The sequence below is a fragment of the Zeus faber genome (genome assembly GCF_960531495.2).
Source record: "Zeus faber genome assembly, chromosome: 1".
In the NCBI taxonomy this organism is placed as follows: domain Eukaryota; kingdom Metazoa; phylum Chordata; class Actinopteri; order Zeiformes; family Zeidae; genus Zeus; species Zeus faber.
Window position 1 is genome coordinate 7,808,734 of NC_137193.1, and position 17,776 is coordinate 7,826,509.

The window sequence follows — 17,776 nt, forward strand, 5'->3', positions numbered from 1 at the left end:
GTTGGCCTATTCTGAGACGAGCCACGTGATTGGCTGCTGCCTCCAGTAGCGGCTGAGAACTGTTTTAACAAGAAAAACATTGAACGCTATCGGTGCCGGGAAAGCATACGTTGAGTGTTTACACAAATGGTCCTTTTACGAGCTAGAAAAACCCACAGATAACGACTCAAACAGTTGTGACAGTTGTGTGCAGGAATGTAAGACTTCCTGATAAAGAGGAGTCGGGAGTAGTCTCCAAACAAACATATGTCCTTTAGCATTTAGACATCACTTGGTTGTAAATCAATATCTTTCATGAGCATTGATCATCTGCATTTTTCTGTCACAATACGCATACGAGATTACCATACAGATCTCTACAAGGGATGTTTATGAAAGCGTGCATAAGTTGTTTAGACTCCAATATGAACGCATCTCAATTGTTTTTATTGTAACTTCGCCCTCGAGCATTTGTGTCGCTCAACGGTTGCACATTTAAAAAGAATGTTTCTGCCTTTGCACGATGCATCTATTGTTGATGCGCAGTGGGCCACGTGTGAAATTTAATTCACCCTCCACCCTGCAGGTTGATATTATCTTTAGCTGGTGCATAGTGAAATATGCACGTGTTTGTGTGTGCATGTGTGTGTGTGTGTGTGTGTGCGTGTGTGTGTGCATGTGTGTGTGTGTGTGTGTGTGCGTGTGTGTGTGCATGTGTGTGCATGTGTGTGTGTGTGTGTGTGTGTGTATACTGTATATACTGTATATAATATGTAAAATCCACTTTGTGAATCTACATATTTAAATCAGATATGGGTGTAATTCTCCAGAGCCTTCCCTAAAAGAAAGGTTCAAAGAGCAAACTTTCCTGTTTATGCCTTCCACCCACCTGTTCTCCCCCGCCGCCGTGGCTGCCGATGCCTCGGGATGCGAACATGAGGTTTTTTGTTTTTTTTGCGCGACAGAGAAAAGTGGTTCAGAGATCAGACAGTTTGATCTACAGACGACAAAACAACAAGCTTGGATCAAGCCCCACCCGACCCCCCCGGGGTACACGTCCACCCCTCCTCCCTCTTCATTTTCGACATGATATGATGAGAAATAGACGCGTTTGCATGAATGCCAATTGAGCCGGGGATAGAGGTTCAGCTAAGACCTTCAAATCAACCTCTGACAACGTTCGATGTCGGGGGGGGGGGGGGTGGCTGTGATGGTACATTCCGCGTGATTTGTCCCCTGAAAGACGACGACAGGTTTCTTGAAAGGCGGCAATCATTAAGTGCTTTACTCATTTTAGTCGCGTCGGCTTTTGCCTGGGGCTTTGGCGGATGGCAGATCAGAGATAATTTCAGCTGTGTTTCCTCTCACCTTTTGCCTGTGTTGTGGAATGGTTGGTGGTTAATAAATGGCAACCATACAAACGACTCGCCCGTGTGGATGTGCTGGATGAGTCGTGAAGCGTTTCTTGCTGAAAATTGTGGAATTGTTTGGTTTCCGCACACTGTAGAGTATGCATTTCTCTGGTTTGCGGTGGAACCAAAAAGCTGAAGCCAAAAGCTGAACTGATAGTGGATTTCATCTTATACCACGCAGAAATCCTAAAATAGCCTGGACAATATTATTATTTTTTTTTTAGAGGTTGTAAGAAGAAATTTGATTTCAAGATGGCAATTCTCCTTTAATTAGTAATTTAAAAAGCTCTAATTGTCTTCAATCTAATAATGTGCAATCAAATAACCACTTGTTCAATCAGTAGGAATGAAGAAAATCAAACTCATTCTGTAATTTTGGGTCACTGCATGTAACTGCATTGCAACTGCATTTTCTTCCCTCTCAACTTGCTCAGTTGAGAGGGAAGAAAAACACAGAATTGCCTGAGGAGGTAATGCAGAAGATAGTGGCAAAGAATGGACAATCTCAAGGTAACAAAGTCCATCTCGGGAGACCTTGATGTCCATAAGCAATGTTATCAAGACGGTTAAGGCCCATGGCCTGTAGCCAACCTCCCTGAACATGGGAAGAGATAAAGTTGATGAAAGGTTGCAATGAGGATGTTTGAAAGGTGGAGAAAGAACCTTGGACAACTACAAAACAGATTCAAGCTTTCCAGACACAATGTCCACTTTTCAACTGCCATCCAGCGCCATGAATGGGGTCGGAGACCCACCAGGATGCCAATACTGAGAGGGGCAGAAGCAGTGGCTCTGTTAGGGGTGGGTGTCTGGGCCTTCAGCGCCGAATGTTTTTTGAATAGCCCCCCATCTAAAATAGCCCCGCAGTGCCTCTGTCCCGATCACTCCCTCTCTGACGGTACAGACTGTGCCCACGGCACGCCAGTGTGTTTTTATTTTTTATGGTTAAGGTTATTTTATTTTACTTATTGAACGAAACAAGCGCAGTGCGTAATGAGGACACTTTCTCTGTCACTCTCTTACTAACCCGTCGCCCCGGTTGCCAGTTTGCCTGGAGCGACAAAAGGACTAGAGCCTGCTTGGGCTAAGCCCCTGATGTCTTTGCATCCTAGCAAGACCCCTGGATCGAAGAAAGTACCAGAACACACCTGAACAAGCTAAGATTCTTCGAGGAAACTGTCCCGTGATCAGACCAAATTCAAGCTTTTTGGTAAATCGCATTAAGATTTTTTTCGAGGAAAAGATAAGGCTTTAAAGAAAATAATGCAACAGTCAAGCATGGATGAGGTTCCGTGATGTTTTGGGGTTGCTTGGCTCCTTCTGGTACTGAGTACCTTGACTCCGTGCCTGGCATCATGAAATGGCATCAAGGGATTACCCAAATTATTGTTATTTTAGAGTGCAATGTTGAATCCAGTGTCAGAAAGCTGTGTCCCCATCTATGATCATGGGTCTTCCAGGACAATGTCCTGAAAGCAACCAGCAGGGTTTCCCCCAGTGTATTGCAAACCCAGCAGCCCGTAGTGCTTAAATTGACCCCCTGCCAGGCCTAAGCATTGATGTTTTTTATTTATGTATATGTAGTTGTTTTTTTATGAAAATATCAACATTGACGGCTACAAACTGATTTTCATTTTTTCATTTAAAATGGGTACAATTATATATATATATATATATATATATATATATATATATATATATATATATATATTTTTTACAACTACCACCAATCCCCCTCTTTGGAGGGCCCCGAACCTCCTCCCGAGCTCCGCAGCTGCTTAGACACCCCACGGCTGCAGGAAAGCCCAGAACACCCGCCATGCAGCCACAGAAAACCCCCGAGCCCCAAGAGAAGCCGGAGGCCCGCGGAGCACGAGGAGACCCCGGACTCCAGGGTTGCACACATACAACCCACCCCCAAGTGCAGGCACAAGACGCAGCTGCAGGTACAGAACCCGGGCCGCGGGCGCAACGCACGGACCGCAGGCCCGGATCCAGGCCCCGTGCCGACAGACGGCACCCCGCCTGAACCGCCCGATCCGCCCGCCCCGCAGGCGAGCCGGCGGGACCTCCATGCCCAGCCACGGCCCACGCAAAGGCGAGGCCCACCTCACCGCAGCCAACCAGAGGCCCCACCTGACCGCGAGCGCTGAGCGCCCATCCACGTAGTGGGGTGTGCGCTTAGCCAATCAGAGGTGAGAGGTGGGTCATAAAAGTTTTCACTCCAGAAAACATCCGGTTCACACAAATTGTCAGTTTTTTATTAATATTTGAAATGTATATGAATAGAAATTAAGGACAAATGGTTTTAAATAATAATTAAAAAAAAAAAAGCCGGAAACTATTCACCTGTCATTCCGATCATGCATTAATGTCCTGGAAAATAATTTATCGTTCATCAAAAATGCAAGTATGTTTTGGATCCTCTGTGTTTCCTTATTTCCTCATTCCTTATATAAAAAATAACACCGTACGTGACAGGGACACTCTCTCCACCCACCCCTCAGCCCATTCTCGCTACTGGGCCTAACAACTCAGAGGTATTGTCTTCAGCCCAGGAATGGTTCAGAACCAAAGGCTGGACCGAGCTGAAGTGGCCAGCATCTAAGTCCCATTGAACACCAGTGGAAAGATCTGAAAACAGCAGTGGGGAAAAGGAACCCTTCAAATATATGGGAGGAATGGACCAAACAGCAAGTAGAGCGCTTGATTGTGGTTGTTTTCTCCAAGAATCTGGTTATTTGTCGCTTTTTTTAACATAGTGCGCCATTGCAGTGGGGACAACTGTTGCTACTCCTAATTGCTTTACCTGATTCATTCTCACCATGAAACGCGATAAACTGCTATTCACTCATTCCGTTTGTATCAGAAGTAAATGCTGTTTTTCCTTTTAGCGTTCTCATGCCCGAGGCATGATGCTTCTGCATCCCCGCAATTAGAAAAGAGGTGGGGGGGAATAATTCCACCGGCTGTATCTCTCAACCGCCCTCAACCACCACCACAACAATGCACAGCATGATCCCTCGGCTGACTGCTTTAGTCCGACTAAATGCTGAGTTTAGAGTCTTTAAATGAACGTGTCCGGGAGCGTGGATTTATCGCCCACTGTGGCAATTTAAATCGTTTTTCTTCTTCTGAGAACGTCTCATGGAATATTTATGGTTTTTTTTCATTTGCGGAGAGCAAAAAACTTGACGGAGGGATTTCAAAGTCCATAAACTGTCCAAATCAAGACCATTAATGCCGGGCATCGTCCGAAACAGTCAATGAAGGCTAGAAATGATATGCTGTAACAAACTTCTGACCTTGAAACACTCAACTAGATAAGATTCTAAGTCGTTGTTTTCTTTATTTTTGTGTATTGGAACTGAACATTGATTTATATTTAGACAATGAAAAGACATCAGATTGAATATCATGACATCTTCATTTCCTTCACCATTTTCAGGCCTGAAAGTGCATTTAGAATAGCTTTCCCTGTCAGAGCCTCAACAGTTCCTTCAAGACGCGGGCCAAATCATAGATGTGGGATGGTGTGGTTTGAGCAGCCACACCTGACCTGAATCAAGGTGATTGGGTTCAGGGTGGCCGCATACCTGTTGCTCATTGTTTGATCTAACGAGCAACAGGTTAAAACCCCCATCCCCACACACACTCAGGATAGGAGCCCTGTCATGACATCCTGTGTGTCTATCTGCTCCTGGCTAATTCCAACTGGCCAACTCTCTACAATAAACCGGTGCTTGCATTCCCCTGTCTTCTGTGGCTCTGTGCCGGAGGGCCCTGAAAGTGTCACTCTTGTTTCTTTCCCTGAGCAGATAGATTTCTACCCATCGATATGCATGGTTTCACACTTGTAACTCATACCCCTTTCTCCAGTGACCCATACCTTTGTCCAGCGATGAGGAAGACTCTGGGAGGATGATTGGCAGTTTCACTGAATCGGAGTCTCCACACATTTTAAGCTAATGGCTCGTAAGTAAATGCCATAAATTGTACACCCCCCGTCACTTTCTGGTCTAGGATAGAGCACAGGTAAAGGAAAAGAGGCAGGGGAAGGTTTTGTATGGAATATACAATGACTTTCATACTTCTACATTTATTATTCGAGCATGTCAGCCGACGACATGACTGATGTGTTATTGAGCTCCATGTTTGTTTGTTTGTTTGTTTTTTTTAGCCTTTAACCCATCCGAAATGTAAATCATTTGATTAACTTTCCCCGACAAACTTAGCTCTAGCAGGTTTAAAATCGGCCCAGAAAGTATTGTAGTATTGTATAAGTATGTTTACAGGAGTAGAACGTGATGAGGATTTCACGCAGCTGACATTGAGCTTGGGGGCGTAATGCTATTTGGTCTATGTACCTTTCTACCAACATTAGATTTAAACTTCTGCATTATGAATAAAACATGCTCACATCCCAAAATCGGTTTATTTTCACAGTGAATAGTGGCCGGACTCAATTCAATATCCAATACAGTGCACCATGCCTCAGGCGTAAAACACACTAACAGTCTAATAAAGAGTTCTCTCCGAGTGAGACCTTTTACTGTTTGAATTACCAACCTTACGTGGTCTGGGCCAATAAAAAAAACCTTTTGGCTTCTGGCTACTGGGGACCAGTCGTTTCCCTTGTTTGAAACAAATTAGGGAATTAACAAGAAAAAATGGCCGTTGAAATATGTTCAGCGAGGTTTATTTTTCGCTACGCACAGGGGGTTGCATCTTTATCGGATTCCTATTGTGGGAAAGGCGCCCGGCATGCATAAAAAGATCTGCCAAACTCCCAGCGGCATTGTCCTGCCTGGGAATGAACCTCCGATGGAGAGATGACGAAGAAGAAGAGAGAAATTGAAATAGATTAAAAAAAAGTGAATAAATATTGCCCTTTAAACGCTATGAACCTGAACCCCTGTTTGCTGTCTTTTGCCCGATCATTTCACGGGAGATGGAAAAAGTATAAACCGGGTCGCTCTTCGGGGGCTAATTATTGTACACGATGCACTGCTTTGGTCCGCAACGTGCCGTCAAGAGGATGTTTCTGCTTGTGTGTGTGTACGTTTTTCTTTTTTTTTTAATTGGCAGAGTTGACATCAAATTATTATATACAGAATATATTAAAAAAATTAAATAAAAAATCAAAACAGATTTTTTTTTATGGATTGCTTAATAAATCATTTTTTTCCCTAACTGTTACTTCAGTAGCACGACTGAGCCTGTGTTTCATGCCGCGCGCTTTAAAGCATGCGTTTTGATGGGTTTTAGGACTAAACAATGTAATGCGGCACGAAAGCAGGCATCGAGAGGGGGAAATATTGTCGATTCTGAAAGTGTTTGATATTTGACAAGGGAATTTATCAGTTATCGCGAGCAGACAGGTGAAATAAAACATTGGATATTGTATATTTCATGCTTCTAACGCGGACATAAGGAACAAAGATGTGATGCTGTCAACCTCCTCATCCTATTTATCATTGAAGTTGGTTAGGTTTCCACACATTGTGTACATATATAAAAAAAATCTGAATCTGTTTATTTGTCCAAGTACATTTTCGTATACAGGGAATTTGTTGTTGTGCTTTCCTCAATAGACAAGTGGCATAAAATGCTCAACAGTCAGAAACAGAAAGAACGAAAATAGCCAAATATAATACAGAATATACAAAAGTCAATTCTGTGCATAAGATAAAGTTAAAAATCAAGAGATATATACACAGATCAGCCAAAACATTAAATCATCATTATATAACCACAAATATTGTGTACCTCTCCCTCGTGCCACTAAAACAGCTCTGAAGGTGTCCTGTGGTATCTGGCACCAAGACGTTAGCAGCAGATCCTTTAAGCCCTGGGAGTTGTGAGGTGGGGCCCCCATGGATCAGGCTTGTTGTTTCAGCTCATCCCACAGATGCTCCTTCGGTTCAGACCCTAACCCCACCCATCCACATGATGTAGAAGAAAACATGATTCATCAGACCAGGCCACCTTCATCCATTGCTCCATGGTCCAGTACTGACCGTCACGTGTCCATTGTAGGAGCTTTCAGGGGTGGACAGGGATCAACATGGACACTCTGACTGGTCTGCAGCTACACAGCCCCATACGCAGCGAGCTGTGATGCACCATGTGCTCTGACACCTTTCTATCACAGCAGCATTAACTTTCACCAATTTATGCTACAGTTGCTCTTCTGTGGCATCGAATCAGACGGACTAGACGGACTAGACGGACTAGACGGACTAGACGGAGACTAGACAAGACGGACCCCTTTTGGAAGGCACTAACCGCTGCATACCGGGAACACCACACCTGTCGTTTTGGAGATGCTCTGACCCAGTGGTCCAGCCATCACAATTCTTTCCTTGTCAAAGTGGCTCAGATCCTTACGTTTGACCATTTTTCCTGGTTCCAACACATCAACTTCAAGAGCTGACTGTTCACTTTCTGCCTAGGAGGATTTAAATGTATATTTAATACAACACAGACAATTAATACTATTATATAATTATGGAACCCAAAATCGCAATGTGGCACAGCCGCTTGCCGACGCCTGTGCGACCTCCTCGTGTCGGATACGCACATTTTAGTATTTTTAGTATTTTTAGAGCTTATAGTGCTTAATCACCGGGTGTCGTGACATTTCACTGCAGATTTGTATGACCGTATGGGTAGGTATGTGACAGACTCTTGAATGTTGAACCTTGAATCTTAATATATCCCACTCCTTGACAGGTGCCATTGGAACAAAATAACAAATGTTATTCACTTCACCTGTCAGTGGTTTTAATGTAACGGCTGATCGGTGTAAATTTAAATAAAATGCCACGGGCATGGGTAGCGATGAATGAGTAGGTTTAAGTAATTACTAAGTTATAGCAAGGCTATTACAATGTTATTACAGTATAATAAAATTTAATAATTTATGTGTATGGGTGTTGGTGGGGGTGGACTGTGTTGCTCAAAGACACTTGGAAGCGATGGTTGTTTTACAATAGAGTCTTTTTTGCTACTTACTCGCTTGCCTGAACGCCTGCATTTCAACCAGCAGTTCCCTGACAGAGAGTTTCGCTGCGCCGCTACCACGATGGCTGCTCGCGTCCTCTCTCGCTGGCTTTGGCGGCCTCAGCGCACGGGGATGCACTTGGCAACAAGCAGAGACACATATATACTAACACCCCCCCCCCCCCCCCCCTCCCGCCCTCCCCTTTCGTCAAAATGGCCCAAAAAAATATGCCATTAATTGCCTCCCTCCTTCTGATCTCCCCTGTCGGAGATGCCAGGTGACATGCGAAAATACAAAAAGCTCTGGCAGGGGTGCGTGCTCTTCATTGCCGTGTTGTGTATCTCATAATAAAAATTTAAAAAAAGATAGGGAGGGATAGAGGGAGAGAAAATATGATCGGGTGCGGGGGGACGACAGTGGGGATAAGTAATTCATTTTGCTGCTCTGGTAGATGAGCCATCACACCTCATTAAGGTCACGTACTTCAAGGGTGCCAGGGCTGATCTGCAGGCAATAAAGTAAACATCTGACGAGCCTCTCAAAGTCAAGTTTGTGCGGCCGCTCCGGGAATAGATCACTCCCGTTTGTGGGGAAGATCCAAAGAAATTGTATCCTAAGTGAAAAAGATGCATCCGCCAGTGGAACGAGCTCGGCGGCGCGGTGCTTCGGTCAGATGCTCATCGTTAATCTTCTCTCTGGGCTGCGGTTCGTGAATCCACCTGGTCAGAAGGTGAAACAGAAGGTGCCTGGGTCGAGGAGGTGTCCGTCCTTAAAAAGAAGAACGGGCTACGTCCAACTCCACGGGGAAGAGGAGGCTGCCCAGGCTGGAGCCCCTGCACCTTTCACTCGGCAATAAACCTTAAACTATTTATTTAAAAAATTAAAAAACATGTGGGTCCATGCGTCAGACCCAAAATAGGTGGAGGGAAGTCCCCTACAGCCTCCACCCGCTTTCGATCTGACGCATGTTATGTCTTCACCACTACTGCGCATCATTTCTTACGCTTGTGCTTTGTGGATTGATAAAGCGTGTCCACGTCGCTGGACGTCATCGCGTCAATTCAAAACCTTGAGCGCTCGCTTACAAGATGGCAGCATTTTGTGTCTTCTCAACTCTGCGAGGCTTTCATTTGAATAAATGCGATGCTTCTATGTGATGGAAGACTGGGCTTGTAAATCTTCACCAAACGAAGGGACAGAAGTTATTCCACTGAGTAGAACACCAAGAAGGACTGGTTGATGTGGGTGACGTACATACTGACATTGTTGTGGTTTTTATCGGTGCGCCGACACCACACTAGAGGTCTTCACGGGTCCCAGAATTCAAACCGGACACGGGATATTTGTCCTGAGATCAGATTACAACCAACCATTAAAAACATTATAAATACCCAGACCCGTTTTCCACTACATGTAGATATTACAGAACCAACCCAATGCATATCCGAGGATATTAATAAAACATGGACCTGAACCAGGTGCGGGTCACGGGTTGGGTTCCGGTGGTCGGACGCTGGTCAACCAGCTCACCATAATGTACTTACCCAATAGTCTGTGGGCCAGTTTTGATTGACTGATTGCTCTTCTGGGGCAAATGTTAATTCCACAATGATCCTTACTCCCTGAAGTCAAGCGGCGGAAGTTAAGAATTTGTTTCAAATACTACTCACTGCCCATTTTTGGAGTTTATAACACAGGGGGTTTATCCAGCAAAAACATTTTTTGTGGCAAAAATGAAGAGTATACCCACTTATCCAGGCACCACTACACCAAAGCAATGTAAATATATACAGTATATAAATATATATATATATATATATATATATACTGTATATATATATATAAATTGTAGTTTGCGGTGCACAATCTGCTGTGCGTTTCTCCAAGTATTTTTATTTGTTTTGTTGCCATCCTGTTTTGGAACAGGATGGCATGTAAGAATGGCTCGAATGGAAAATCTTAGTGGTATTTTCAGCAAAAAACTTCAGAGACCTCAGAGACCTACAGTATTAACTTGTGCAAAAAGCAGCATAATATGTGTCCTTTAAGGCATCATCCTTCACTATGGAGTATGACATAACTACAGGATAATGGAGACACACATTTTTGAAAATGCCGTAGTCTCCGAAAGTTCATTTTGTCACCAAAACTTGGGGTAAACCTGTGTTTACAATTCAGGTCACTGCTGGAAATTGGTGGGGGACTGCTGCGAAAACATTCTGGAAATATGCATCCCTCAGCAGAGAGAGAGAGAGAGAGAGAGAGAGAGAACAGCGGCATATTTGGCCATTGTCGCAGCTTGGTGCCTCCCCATTATTGCCGCTTCAAGGCCTGAGAAGGATTTCTATATTATTGCACTCGTTGCTGATTTGATAAAAAACAATGTTTATTTTATTGCTATTATTATTTTTTGACGAGGAAGTCGCTTTTGTCGTCCAACATTTTCCCACAAATGAAGACTTTTTATTTGAGAGTCCCGGGAGTAAAGAGTCACTCTGTTGCCGGGATATCAAGAGAGAGAGATAGAGAAACCTTGTTTTCACTTGAGTCGCAAAATGAGTGGCCAGACAATTTTTATTTTATTTGTGTTTATTTTTTATTTTTAGAGTAGTGTTGAATGGGTGTACTTATTCAAACAATGCTGACGGCAGCAAAGAGCTGAAAGCCATTTGCCTCTGTCAGTTGCAACAGAATTCATTAGCAAGCACAGGCCGCAACGAAAAATAATGTTGAAAAAAGAAGAAATCATCTGAGTTTGAAAAGAAACAAAACACTTTCACCAGACACTGTTATCTGCCAATGGGGTGAGACCACTTGTGCTTTTCAATAAGACCTGGTTGGTCATTGGGAATGTCCAGATAATTTCAGGGTTGTGGTGCATGTGTGAAAGCAGCTAAAGTAGCCCATCTGAGTTCATGAGGTTTTCTCAGTGCTAGCTGAGTAAATTATAGAAACACATAAGACCGGTCCATTGACTACAGAGAGGTTACATGCCATCAATTTTGAGGTTATTTTCAAGACTTTGTGGCATTTTGATTTTGAGGCATTCCAGCAGACGTACAGACATTTTACAGGATAATTGATAGTTTGCAGCTCAACATTCCCACTCAACAGCATCTGATTAGCAGAAGTCACTTAGTTACGAGTTATCTTTCTTCAGATAACAAAAATATAATTTCACAAGGTGTCTGGCGGCTGAAAAGAATATGGCAACAACAATTTGAAACCCTCACAAATCAAAATGTGCGGCTTCTTTGCTCAAAAACACTGTTTTGGAAAACTGGGAGAGGCAACAGTAAAACAATTTAAGATTTTTTTTTTTTTTGGTGCCATTTTAGGGCCAAGAAATGGTTCTTCACGCGCACGTAACGCACATGCCAGATAATCTCAGCATGATGGATTATAGAGTTTAGGGAAGAGCTGGTGGACTACTTACTGGCTGATGGGATCAACTGTATATATTTCATTCCCCCACGTAGGGCTTGGTAATTACCAAGCCATTTCTGGAAAATACGATCAAAAGGTCAGGCCCAAACTGTTTTGTTTTTTTCTGGCACCACAGAAGACACTCGAGCGGCTACACCCTGTAATTTTCTCTCTAACGCCTTAAAAATAAAAGCACCTCTATCGGGCGTGTGAAACAAATTTGCGAGAAGTGGACTAATCGCTCGGTTTCTCAAAGCTGGGAGATGTAATGGTACACCGCGCTTCGGAGCAGGATGGTTGTTTGGCACAGCCGCTGACCCTTAAGGTAAATAAATCCTCAGTACAGCCGAGCGCCCCAATACTGCTTAGATATTGCCTTTGGAAAGCCGTAAGCAGCTTAAAAAAACACAGCTGATGAGACCGCCGACGCACTGTCACCACCCAGACGACCATGACAATGTCAAAATGTAAATATGGCCATTGCGACCGCCGAAAAAGATAAATGGCCATTTCTGCATTGACGCAGTACGTATTGACCTTTAAAAAAAATCTGTGTGACCATTGATCTGTGATCGAGTGCCAGGGATAATAAAGGGAGTCATCAGTCATTCAGGCCTTGGGAAATGACTCTCGCCTTGCCGCACTGACACGGTACAGTTGGTTGAGATGAAAGACAACACCATTTCACAATTTCATTATCTGCCTTTTGCGTTTTGGCCCAATTAAAGCCAGCTTTTTCCTACTTATTCTTCGAATTTAAAGTATTGTCCCTTTTTTTCGTTTGAAATGAGTTGAGTTGTGTGGTACGATTAAATACAAGGCTTTAACGGGCTCTGAGACTGTAGTGTTGCTGGTCCCTAAATTCTAGATAGATAGATAGATAGATAGATAGATAGATAGATAGATAGATAGATAGATAAATAGATAGATAGACTTAAAAATAAACAATAAACAATACAAATATGGCAATATACAATAAACCATAATTATCCACAATAAATACAAACCTAAAAACAGAACATAGAATAAAGCTAAGAATTACACAATAAACAAGGGATTGTGGCAATATACAGTAAAACTAGGAGTTAACTTGAAGATAGAAAAATGTGGCAATACAAAATGAACTTCAAAATGAACGATAAACAATAAAAATAAACCTAAAAATAAACCGCTCCACTATATTTCCTACAATACAATAATTAGATTCAATAAAGGCATCTTTAGTACTTTCTTATTTTTGAATACAGTTTCCGGTTTTGAATACAGTTTCACTGCCGTTCATTTTTTGACAAATTACTGATTATGGGATAAAAGTTCAACATTTTAAGTTCTTCTTAAAACGGTCCCTGGCAAAAAAAAAAGAACAGTGATGTATGATTAACAAAGTCGGTGCGCCCACTCACTGTGAAATGCATTTTTTTTTTCCACGCCCTCTTTGCGATTGAGCGACCGCAGCCTTTTTGATGACGTGTCTATTTAAGAGCGTCAGCGATCTTTCATCGTTTTCAGGTGAAGTTGGAGAAACTTTCGTTTGAGTGTTCCCTTCCCTTCCCACTCCATTATTGATGCCAGCTCGTCGGTTTTCATCCATCACCGGCTGGTTAATGTATGGTGAACCGCTAACGACCCCACAATTTCCCCTAGAAAAATAGCAGAGGAGAGCAGGATGGGACATTTTCTGGAGCTGTACTTTGAAGGATATGGCCACTTAAATTATTTTTAATGGCTTTGCTTCAACAATTGATGGTGTCATAATGTAAATGTTAATGTTCCTCAAAAAGGAACGACAAAAAAATAAAACTTATGGGGTCACCACGGTTCTCTGGCCTCCATGGATCGTGGATAGATAGACAGATAGATAGATAGATAGATAGAAAGACAGATAGATAGATAGATAGATAGATAGACAGACAGATAGATAGATAGATAGATAGATAGATAGACAGACAGATAGATAGATAGATAGAAAGATAGATAGATAGATAGATAGATAGATAGATAGATAGATAGATAGATAGATAGATAGATAGATAGATAGATAGATAGATAGATAGATAGATAGACAGACAGATAGATAGATAGATAGATAGATAGATAGATAGATAGATAGATAGATAGATAGATAGACAGACAGACAGACAGACAGACAGACAGACAGACAGACAGACAGATAGATAGATAGATAGATAGATAGATAGATAGATAGATAGATAGATAGATAGATAGATAGATAGATAGATAGATAGATAGACAGACAGATAGATAGATAGATAGATAGATAGATAGATAGATAGATAGATAGATAGATAGATAGATAGATAGATAGATAGATAGATGATAAAGAGGTGTCAAAATGTGGTTTTCCTCTTACTGTTCCTCCCTTGAACGATCTCAAAGGTGCAGTGCCAGTGACACCACACACAGCATTCTTCAACTACTGGGAATCACCAGGCTATGCTAATAATTCCATCAACGCACTGCACTTCATCAAATTAGCATAATTATGGCATCATACATTAAAAAATTGAGAATACACAACTTTTTATATAGTTAATCATTATGGCACGGTGGCGCAGTGCATCGCCTCACAGCAAGAAGGTCCTGGGTTCGCCTGGGGCTCTGTTGGCACCGTGCTCCGGCGGGTTATCTCCCAAACCGAAGCCTTTCTGTGTGGAGTTTGCATGTTCTCCCCGTGCTCACATGGGGTTTCCTCCACCTCACGTCAGTAAGGACCCCCCCCAAAAACATGCATCCATCATCGTCTGACCAGCGATGGACACTCGTCACCAGGTCCACGGGCGCGTCCACGAATGCTGCCCACTGCTCCTGGCTGCGCCCCTGGAGGAAGTACAAGCCAGGATGGGTGAAACGCAGAGGAACCATTTCACCGCCACCATCCAAAGCATGTGCATGTGTGTGTGTGTGTGTGTGCGTGCATGTGTTGTAGTGTGGTGTGCTGTGTGACGATTAAAGATTGTTCTTCTTCTTCTTCTATAGTTGCAAACTGTGCATTGTTTCCGGTTTTTCATTGTTTCATTCACCATTTTGCAGCAGCGCTAACGTAAGAGACTCGAAACAGGAAGCAGCACGGCTTCCTACTGGCACCCTGCTGTAGACAACATTACACTTTGGATGTAGTCTGGCAAGACGCAGTTATAAATCAAATGTAATAATGCTGTCATTCAAATCATGTTAAAAAAATATGGTGTGATATTCCTGCAAAGACAAGCTCATGTTGATAGCATGTTTAGCCAACATGATGCCTCTAGCACACAAGCAGATAGTACATTTAACCTTGTGGTTAGAATGAACCCAAATTGACAAATAGGCAATAAGCTAACTTTAAAATCAATCTGCATTTGTCATGCCACAGGCTGCAATCACTAAACATTCAGATAATTGTTCATCACCTCTTCATATATTGTACAATTATAGTATAAGTATAGTATAGTAGCATATACTGTAGTATTTGTGCCATCTAGACCAAACACCTTTTTTTAAATTAATTCTTTTCAGTGACGGATATGCTGGAAATGTTGCTTCTATCGTTAATAAACAATTGGGGAAACGATTCCAGTTTATTTTTGACACCATATTTAGTAAGATGACTGCTTAATTGCAGAACCTTGGAAGGGGGGCGGTTAATTTCAACACGCTATCAGCGATCAGTTTGTTCTCCTTAACACTCCATTGTGTCCTTATTGTAATGCAAATTACCACTTTCAAAACAAGCTGCCCATTAACACGCCACACACCAATCTGACGTGTTTTCCCTGCAAAGCACCTAACTTGGTAGTGTTCAATAAAAAAGTGTTAAAAATGACAGGTTGAAAATGTTGAGTTGTCAAAAGCTGCGATGTGAGAAAGAGATACCGAACGCAGATTTTCCATAGAATTGCTTCTCGGCCATTAAGCCTTTTAGAAAAAGGAAAAAGTGTTCAAAATAGCTTAACACCGCAGGAGCAACTCACCATCTACAAGAAGTCTACAGGCCAGCCAGCACACTCTTGGAGAGGAGTCGTCAGTGTAACACTCAAAATCGTAGCAAACCCTATGTAATGAATCAAGAATGCATGTTTTATGAATGTTTTATCAAGAACGAATGTACTTCCTTGATCGCTGCCTTCCAGACAACATCCGGTGGCGCCGTTCCCAAATCCTCCACCTCCCATCGCTTTAAATTTTCAAAGGCTGGGAGAATTTCTGTGGGAAAACTGCCACGAGGTCACATTCTAAACTACTGTGGATATAAATTTAGACGCCGTGCAAAGCTTTGACATGAGTTTAGGCAGGAGAAGTCTGCAGTGGATCACATATCGGATTTCTAATCAAGGACCAAATGGTAGGGACGAACAGCTTCCCCCAAAATGTCAGAAATGAACAATGATACAGTTGCAGAGCTCTTCCGCCTGCCACTCGCCATCCAAGTGGCGTTTTCAGGGCCCTCCGGCACAGAGACAGAAGACGATGCGTTGTAGACACCAGTATATTGTAGAGAGGAGGGTAGGTGGAATTAGCCTGGAGCAGATTGAACATGTCATGACAGGCTCCTCTCCTGAGTGAGCGTGGGGATGGCAGTTTTACATGCTGCTCGTTAGACCAACTAACGAGCAGCATGTATGCAGCCACTCTGACCCAATCACCTCGATCCAGGTCAGGTGTGGCTGCTCAACCAGACCATGCCCACACCACAGCCAGTTATTTCCAAAGGTTCATGCCAGACTCGTCGGGGGTTGTCGGCTGGACGGCTCCTCAGCCTAAGTTGAGCTATGTGGCAGATGGGGGGTGTGGTCAAGCCATCCATTGGCTGGATGCAGAGGGAAGTCAGGCTCCCATGCTGCTTCTCCCCGTGTGATTAAGCCTCCGTTTATTGGGTCTTTTTGGGTTTAGCTGTTTATAGTTGGCAAATTTGCTAGCTTGATTTAGCAGCAGTATCGCCTATTTGTGAAAACATGGGAAAGAATTTTGTAAAGCCACTTCTTGGTTTGTAAGTTCTTATAACCACTTTCCAGCTGCCCTTGTCTAGTAAACCGCCAATGTTGTGTAAAACCCTGAAATATGCTGGTTTGAAAATGTTGACCTTCTGCTGTACCTGATCCACGGGCACATTCCAAGAAATTGTGCCAACTGTCCTTTTCACATGCCTTTCTTTGAAAATAACCTATGCCTTGGGAACCTGTCAGGGGAAGAAGTATTTTCTTGCCATCTCAATTAAATTTCGCTTTCAGCTGAATTCTAAATGGGTTGCCTCAGTTTCCTCGACAGTTGAAGAGTTGATCAGCCTGATTATGCAAGCTGGCACGCCCACTTTCTCTGAGATAAAAGAAACATTTCTTTGCACAATCTTTAACTGTGTGTGAAAGTCAACCATCTACAGTATATTGAGATATCCTCACATGGCAAAACTTCAGATTGAGTGGGTGATATGTTCATTTTCGCTCCCCATATTTGATAGCCAGCCATTAGTTTCAAGATTCAAGATTCAAGATTCAAGATGCATATTTATCACATAAATGATGTATATATACGAGTATACTGTACATATATGCAATGAAATTACATTGGAATGCACCCAGAGATTATGCACAATAAGTACTAAACTGACACAATAGCTAACTAATTACTACTTAACTATACTAACTGATTCCTGAAATGTAATGCAGTTAGTAAATAAAATCAAATAACAGTAAAAAGTTAATATAATGAGTGGGGATACAAAATAGAAATAAGAGGAACAGACTATTATCTATAAACAGATATGTGCAGTAAAGTTGCATGTGAATAAAGAGAGGTAGCGTGTGTTATACAGTACAGCTAAACGACAGTACAGCACAGCAATACAGTAACACCGAACAGAACTGCAATACAGAACAGCATGCTATAACCCAGTACAGTGATAAAGTATGCAGTGCAATATGCAACATAGAGTAAAGCAAGGCAGTGGGGCCTTTGT